General features: G+C 35.1%; 1 pseudogene; it reads left to right on the plus strand.

Moving 5' to 3' along the window:
- The first annotated feature begins 173 nt into the window (after nt 1-173).
- On the plus strand, nt 174-705 carry LOC102497959 (prefoldin subunit 4 pseudogene; annotated as a pseudogene).
- Nucleotides 706-9,350: the final 8,645 nt, after the last annotated feature.

Genomic DNA, 9,350 nt, shown 5'->3' on the forward strand with positions numbered 1-9,350 from the left:
TGACATCTAAGGAATTTCTTCAGGGTTTGGGAAGAATGGGCTGGAAATTAGAGCAAGAAACAACATAAATACTTAAATAAATACAAAGAAGCAAAAACCGTGCAAGTTGAATTGTTTGCCAGCTGGCAGCTACTATGTAATAAATGTAGAGAATTATCTTATTTAGTGAATATACAAATGTTTGAATTCTATTTATGCAAGTTTAAATTCTATTTCTGTAATTAGATTTAAGCATGTTGTTTAGCCCAAGATGGCGGCCACCCTGAAGAAGACAGCTGCAGAAGATGTCAATGTTACTTTCAAAGTTCAACAAAAGACAAATAAATTTGCATGGAATATGAGTAGAATCAGAGCTAAAAGAAAACGAGGAAAAAGAAACAATTCCAAAATTTAGAAGATCCTTGTGGTGACATCATGCTTGCAGATGACAACTGTGTAAAGATAGCTTATCAAATCAGTGACGTTTTCATCAGTCATTCTCAAGAAGAAACACAAGAAATGTTAGAAGAAGCAAAGAAAAATTTGCAAGAAGAAACTAACACCTTAGAATCCAGAGTGGTGTCTGTTCAGTGGGTGTTAGTGGATTTGAAAGATCACTTATATGCAAAATTTGGAGGCAACATAAACCTTGAAGCTGATGAAAATGAAATATTTTACAAGATATTTTCAAATGTGTTTAATAAACTTGAATGTTGTTTAAAATGATAATTTCCCTTCTTTAAATGACATGGGGAGGAAAACTTCTTTTTAAAAATTTTTTCATTTGTTTAATGGAAACTTGCCTATTTTCACGTCACGCTTATTTATTTTATATTTTTAAACAAAGATGGTATTCATTTACGTATTTTGCATAATGATTATATCAAGTCTAGGAGCTTTATGTTGTGTTATTAATATCAGTTAAGCAATCCTTCCTGTTTCTATATTATTGTTTAGAGTATTGCCATATATTGTTCATATATATAAGAAAAGTTAAGTTGTGTCATGTTTATAAGTCTGATTTCAATTACTGTCCAGTGATGGTGAAAACACTGCAAAAGATGTACAAAAAAAAAATCATGTTGTTTAAAGGCATGATTGTCCTAAAGTGAAGATCTATTTCTTATTTATGTAAGATTTTCTTCTTACCTACTTGGGTCAGGACTTTGGTATTGTGTTCATAACAACAACAAAATGTGTAAACACCACAAATTAAGACAGATGTCTTTACTTTGTGGTATTAGAAAAGCTAGTTTCCTGGCTCAATACCACTTACTCAGTCATTAAGGAAAAAAAAAGAAAAAAAAAAAAGGCAGTTCTTAACTCACTTGTATATTTGGATGGTTTATTAACACCTAATATTTATATGTTATTATTTTATTATATGGGACATGCTATATCATACTACATCATAATTATATAAGAAAAAAATTATCAATTTATTTCCCTCAGAAATATTTTCAAAATATTTAAGGGTAAAGTAAAATAAAACTGGTTTTCAAATTTTTTTTTTCAGGGACAGATAATAGAAATATTTTTGGAAATCCAACAAAGCAAAATAATCTTCCCAATTTCCCCATTTCAGTGTAACAACTGTAAATCCCAGACTGATACTGGGGCCAGTAGTTAGCATAATGGCTATGTCACTGGACTCCCACATAGTCGACCGCAGTTCGAGTCCTGGACCCGGTGGCTTAAACTCATGCCGGGCACGTGTGCCTGTGTGCCCAAGATCCCGAGAGGAGAATGGAGGAGAAGGGATTGTGGCATGGCCATCCCCCCGGGGGGTGATTTCTCGCTTTCTGTCTCTCTGTCTCTCTCTGTCTGTCTGGAGAGCGCACATGCCCTATAGCAAAAACCTCTCCAAAAAAAAAAAAAAAAGATTGATACTACTTTATTCAAACGAGTAGCCTGTCTCTATATTTCTACCTTACAACCAAGGCATGATCTTTCACTGCTTATAAATGAATTTTGGAGAGCTGGCCTTAAGGTCTGGTGTTTGGGAGAACAGAATTCACATGGCCAACTCTAGACTGGCAGTTTGAAAAATACACTGGGTGAGTGTGCGAGTGTGCACGTGTGCTCCAAATCTGGATACGATACAGAAATGGAAAAGGAATTATTGCATGACTAAACTCCATCAGGGGGTGCTTTCTCTTTTTTCCTCTCTCTCTCTCTCTCTCTCTCTGGCAAGCACATGATGACTCTAGTGTTAGGAAATGACACAAACACAAGGCCCCTAGAACATCATGGATCTATGAACTCTGAATGAGTAAATGTACACTCAAAAAAGTGGCCTTCCGGCTTGCAAACAACATGAGCCCAGTTTTTTGAGCATGCATTCACTCAGAGCTCATAGATCCATGATGTTCTAGGAGCACGGCATTTCTGCTGCTCCCTAACACTCTGGCAAATTAAAAAAAGAAAAAAAGAAAAAAGTGAATTTTTAATCTCCTCCTTTCTGGTAGCTCTTTCCATAGTTACCAACTTTTCTTAAGTCAAGTCTGCTTCTCCCACCTTTTCTATTTACTATTATTAGAATAGTCCTTAAGTATTATTTATTTATTTTAGAGATATTTTTGCTATAGGGAGTGTGCACTTGCCAGAAAGACAGAGAGAAACAGAGAGACAGAAAGTGAGAAACCACCCCCCTCCCCCAAGGGGGATGGCCACACTGCAATCTCTTCTCCACTGTCCTCGCAGGATTTTGGGCATGCACACACATGTGCCCAGTGTGAGATTTGGGCCACTGGGTCCAGGACTCAAACTGCAGTCAACCACATGGGAGTCCAGCGGCGTAACCATGACACCATTTGCTGGTCCCAATATATATATAGTGCGCTCGTCAGACAGACAGAGAGAGACATTAGAGAGACAGAAAGCGAGAAATTACCCCCCAGGGGGGATGGTCATGCTGCAATCCCTTCTCCTCCATTCTCCTCTCGGGATCTTGGGCACACACGCACATGTGCCCAGCGTGAGTTTTAAGCCACCAGGTCCGGGACGCGAACCGCGGTCGACTTCGTGGGAGTCCTGCAACATAGCCATTACGCTAACTGCTGGTTCCCCCCAATATTATTTTTTTAAGTTTATTTACTTATTTATTGAGAGAGAGAGAAAAAAGAGATGAGTATTCATACTGCACTATCCTCAGCCTCAGGCAGTCAGGATTACAGGTAGGCACACACACGCTCAGCGTGTACATGGAGGCCTAGTGACATGAACCTGACCTTTCCACGTGGGTCCAACATTGCAGAGTGTTATATTACTGCTCGCCACCATCTAGCCTTCAAGTGCTATTTCTATTATGTTATTTCTGTTCTTGAAAATCTAAATTTGTTCTCTATCATTCAAATTCTCACAATTTTGTTTTGATAGTTAATTTTATGTGCCACCATGACTAGCCCGCAGAGTGCTAGATATTAGGTAAAACATTATTCTGTTTCTTTGGAGTGTTTCTGGAATATATTAATATTTATATAGACTGACTAATGCAAATAATGTAGGTGGGCCTTCTTCAATCAGTTAAAGGCCTGAACAGAAGTGAAGGCCAATCTTTTCCAAGAAAGGATTTTCCTGTCTGACAGTACATGAATTACGAAAATATCTCTTCCTGGTTCTAAAGCAGCTTCTAGCCATATGTATGTGCCTGGTATGTTTTTCAAGCCACTGAGGGCCATGATTTGAACTGCGGTGAGCAATGTAGGACCTAGTTCTTTCAACCACTGTGCTGCAGGGCTGGCCTTCACAAGCTCATTTCTTATTAGACTTCAAAACACTCTGTCTCACTGAAACAAATCTATTCATCATCTGCCCAAGTTACACAATTCCATCAAATACTCTTATTAAAAAACTGATATGCATCTGCTGTGCTATATTTGCTTTTAACATATTTCACTCCAGCTAGGTTGTAAAGCAAACATTAAGGCCAGGAACTTCTATTTTCTTACTTCTTTCTACAGAAAATCATAAGGACTAATAATGTAAACTATACTTTAAGGACTATATGTTAAATTTAGATATATAAATATATATTACACACAGCTTATATCTATCTTAAACATATATTGTAACATTTGTATATATAATTTACTTATTATTTACAGCTTTACATGTTTTTGAGGGATTTTTGTTATAGGGCATGTGAGTTCTTCTGAGAGACAAAGACATAGAAAGTGCGAAATCACCTCCCAGCGGAGATGGCCGTGCCACAGCCCCTTCTCCTCCATTCACCTCTCAGGATCTTGGGCATGTACGAACACACGCCCAGCATGAGTTTCAAACTGCTGGGTCCAGGACTCAGACATCAGTAGACTACGTGGCAGTCCAGAGGTATAACCATTATGCAATTTGCTGGTCACAATTTTACGTTTTAAAGCTAATATTGGGTTAAAATTGAATGTCATTCAAAAGCATTCCAACTCCATGTTCATTTTGCACAGTTTGGACACAGAATAAAGATATAGACAAAATTTAGTATATATTATTTAAAAGTACAATTGATAGAAAGTTTTAATGTTAGGATGTAAGTATATGTTTTAGTATGTGTTTTTCAAACTCGATCATATTGCTTTGCTAGAGGTAACAGTACCTTCAGGACACCATCTGGTAAAAATCTCTCTATGGATCAACCCAGAAAGGATGTGAAATAATTTTTTATATATTGCATAGTTGTGGTTGCAAAATTTCAGTAAAAATATGTTTTCAATGCACTAGTGTAAGTGACACTTCAGAGTTCAGCTACCTCATCTGATTTGATCCAAAAGGCTTGAGATATTTAAGACCCTATCATCAACAGGGAAAAGGGTGTTTTCTGTGCTAGCATTCCTATGTCTTAGAAGAAAAAAAAATAATAATCCAGGAATTTGAAATCCACGAGCTGGAAAATATGAATGTGGTCCTTTAGAAAGCATTCATTAAAAGAAAAATAATGAGCAGTTACTTAATAATAGGACATAACATGTGAGAGAAATCTGAGATCATATAAGACAGCTGGAAAGACTCGACATCATTGTGTGCATCTTTGCCAATGCAAAATAGTCAAATTAGTATGTATGTATGTATTTAAATAATGTGTTGTCCAAGCTTTGATCAAGTCCAATGACTAGAGCAATGGGACATCTCCTCACCTCTCTAGGGATTCCATTCCAAAGACTAATAGATTTCACTGTCAGAAAACATTTCCTGGATTCAGTCTTAAATTTCCCTTACTTAATTTTCATCCTATTACTTGACTACAAACTCTATTATTCTATCTTTTAAAAATGACTTGACTTCCATAATGTTTTCATCTTTCAAATATTTGTTAAAACTAGACTCAATCAGAGATGATTGAACAATATGCATTTTTATTTTAATCTTTTTCTATATGCTAAAGTCTGGAGATTATTACGTATTTTCCAGTTTGAACACGATTCAGTTTGTTTTTTGAGGCATGTACATACATGCTCCAAACTGGTATTTTCGGGATAATTTCAGTTGTACCATTTAAATGACTTTTATCTTCCAGTCACATGATGTGAAGCTTTTGCCTGTAAGACTAAAATTCACTGGCTAATTTTACCGCCATATTGCATTACAAGATCATATATAATTTGCTACCAATATCATCTCAAACTCTCTTGGTATTACTGCTTTCCAAATACTGTATATCATGCCAGTTGAATGGCTGTGTTTCTGATTATTTTTCCACAGATGTATTAGATACATTTTTCTACGTTGAATCACATTTCATTTCCTGCCCATATTTCTAAGCACTTTAGGTCCCTTTTATCTGCCCTTACTGGTTTCCTCAACACCATCCAATTTAGCATCATCTGTAACTTTAATTAACATGATGTATATCTATCCTCTCTTATGAATTAATAAAGTTTTTCTATAATAATTTATTTTTTTAAACTATAACGCTGCTCAATGTTTACAGTCATGACATTGCCATTTAAATGTTTGTTTCATTGTTCTAGGAGTGGCTGATGGTAGACTAACAATAAAATCATGTTCAAGGTCAGTGTTTTCCTTGTTTGAATATCAGTGCTAAATTACCTTTATAATCGCTCTTGTGTATGATAACAAAGCTTTTACTGAAAATTCTCTACCCTTCTGAAATTGCTACATTTTTCCATAAATGTGTTCTAACATTATAGAAGCCTCACAATGTTTTCAGATCCATGATGTAAAATGATCAAAGATCCCTTATTCCAAATTCTGTTGTACAGTGAGTTGTTTAAAATTTTTAATTACATTGTACTGTGACAACACTGTTATGCTAAATAAGTAAAGATTAATTTAGAATGTTTCTATTTTAAGTATTTTGCAATTGGTATGTTGAACCAAGAGCAATATGGTTCATATGAACTGAAAAAGAACCATTTTGTTCCTCTTTTACATTCATAACTACAATTTCAATTTATTAGTTACTTAGAATTTTTCTGTTGCATTAAAATCTATTTTTAATTTTATTTTTATAAGAAAATATATTAGACCTTTGAATATGTTTTGAAACATAGTATTACAAGCAACATGAATTTATCCATCACCCAAGTTTAAAAAAAAAAAATTACTAGTACCATAGCAACTACATTGTCCCAATTTCATATTTGTATTTACTTCTCTCCCTTAGGGCAACGCTTCTATACATTTTATGAAAATAATTTACTTTGCTTTGTTTATATATCTATCAATATATATGTATCTCTATAGCAAAGACATCTTTTTTCAAAACTTGATTATGTTGAATATTTTAGTTAGTAATTTCCATCTTATACTAATTCATTCTTTTTTTTCAACATATTTCTTTTTTCTTATATGAATATCATGCCATATGTCTTTAATAATCTTGGAAAATACATTCTTTTTTTCAATTTCTCCTTTATTTATATCTTTAGTATTAGTTTTATATACTACTATCTTTTCTTCTTTTGAGTCCATCCCCTTAACTTACACATTTTTGCAGTTTCTTAGGCTACCTCTTTCTAATATATGGATGTATACAGATTTTTAAACTGCTTATTATAGCCTAATAATGGCATTTAGTTCTGATTTCATATACTCCAGTCAATAAAAGGATTCCTTAGCCTGGTTTTTTTTTTTTTCAGCCAATTCTTCTATTTCATGATATTTTTTAAGGAATTAGAAAATTCATTTGGGTACCTAAATATAAGACCTATATTTACTCCCTCATAAATTTAAGCTTCTAAATTTTTTGGTTATCAAATTTTCTTTGTATAGTTTCTTATACATTTTAATTTCCATTTCTTATATTCATATCATGCATCAACTTTCACTTATTTCCATTTCCTAAACCAAAACTTAACTCCATTTTCACCCTTAAATATTGATAGTATGTATATCATATGATAAAAAGCTGGTAAGTCTAAGGCTTTCATATTTTACTAATTATCTCATTACTGCTTTATAAATTACACACACTCGATTACAAGTATTTAAATAAAAACGTTCATTTAATGTGGTTTATAATAGGATAAAATTGGAAACAATAAAAATGTCTAATAACTACTACAATAGGACACTAGGAATCTAATTAAAATTGGCAATTACTAATTTTACCTTGTCAGTAAGCATCTCTTCACCCAGTAGTACTTGGGATGTAAAAGTCAACCACCTTGGGTGGCATACAACAGTTGAGTAACAAAAGTCAAGTCATCATATTCAGAAGGGACAATTCTGTGATACCATTTGCTCTCTGTGGCATCAAGCTGAAGCTATACTTCTTTTTACACTACAATTTTGCCTGGTTTCTATCCCTGCACTTTCTTGCTTTCCTCACTTTCTTTTGAGAGCACTCCCTCAATAAAGTACTATATAAGAATAACTTTATTGAGTTTTGCTTCTAGGGGTCCCAAACTAAGAGATCAGTGACAAAAGTGGTACTAGAAAGCAGTTTTAAGGGTGAGATTCTGGACTCGACTGACTGACTGTCAATAACAACCCCAGAATTAGTGGCCAGTGGATTCTGGCATGCTGTAACAGTACACCTGCTAAGATTTTTCACCTGGATAAACTGGCATGAAACACATGCAGAAAAAAACTCATTGGCTTGTGCGTTATCTCCAGACTGGACTCTCCAGACAGAAATGAGGAAAACAGTAAGTGTATGAATTGTGGAATTACATGGCTGTTACTAAGCACTAGTAACACAATGGAGAGAGAAGTGATGGTCTCAGTCAGGATGATTAATCACCAATTCAAAATGATGTGTAAAATTACCAGATCTTTATCTCTGAAATTTTTCATAATAAACAACTATAAATAACATAATTTCATGATAAAATATCTGAAAAGAGATATAGGAGCCTTTGCATAAGCCTGTGTTAGAAGGAGTTCATTACGTTCAAAGACCCACCCAGAAGTCATTTACCCTTCACTTAAATAAAAAATCAAAACTCATCTTAGTTTCTTCATCTGTGGAATCAGAGCTTTTTTTTTTTTACCTTCTGCTATGGGGTATGTGCACTCACAGGAGAGATAGACAGTCGGAAAGCAAGAAATCACCACCTACTCCCAAGCAGGATGGCCATGCTGCAATCCCCCTCCTCCATTCTTCTCTTAAGATGCATGCACAAACACATGCCCAGTGTGAGTTTTAAGCTATTGGGTTGGGGACTTGAACTATGGCCAACGACATGTGAATCCAGTCATATAACCATGATATCATCTGCTGGTCCCAGAATCAGAGATGTTTTAAGTAGTAATTCCTGAAAATGCAAATCTACTGCTAATATACGAAATTAAAAACAAACAAACAAACAAAAAAAACCTTATTGTATTCCAAGAGAATATGCAGAGATCAGACCCACCCTCAAAAATTTAAAGGACAGACAGCTCCATGGCTCCTGCAATCTAGCCATTTTGGGAGAAAGGAAGATGTCCCACTGAAAACCGGGCCTCCAGCATACAAAACTCACGTGAAAAGCCCTTCTTCAAGAGATAGACAGCTCCATGGCTCCTGTGATCTAGCCATTTTGGGAGAAAGGAAGATGTCCCACTGATAACTGGGCCTCCAGCATACAAAACTCGTGTGGTAGGAAGACCACTTTCAAGTCTCCTGTCTCTGTATCAGTCTTTGTCTCTCTCTACCTCTGTCTCTGTCCTCTCTCTCTCTCTCTCTGTCTTTTTTTTAATTTTTGCTTTTTAAAATTTTTTAAGGTGAGGCATTTTACAGGGCCCTTCAGCCCCTCCTAGGCCTTTATCTTGTTCATAATCCCCTCTCCTCCTCTCAGAACAGCCCTTCTTCAAGAGACAGACAGCTCCATGGCTCCTTTGAGTTTTATTGAAATTTTTTAAATATTAATTTTTTTTTTGGTTTATTTAAAAGTTTTTCTCTTCTTTTTCTCTGTTTCTTGTCTGTCTTT

The sequence above is a fragment of the Tupaia chinensis genome, unplaced genomic scaffold (genome assembly GCF_000334495.1).
Source record: "Tupaia chinensis unplaced genomic scaffold, TupChi_1.0 Scaffold000355_1, whole genome shotgun sequence".
NCBI lineage: Eukaryota > Metazoa > Chordata > Mammalia > Scandentia > Tupaiidae > Tupaia > Tupaia belangeri.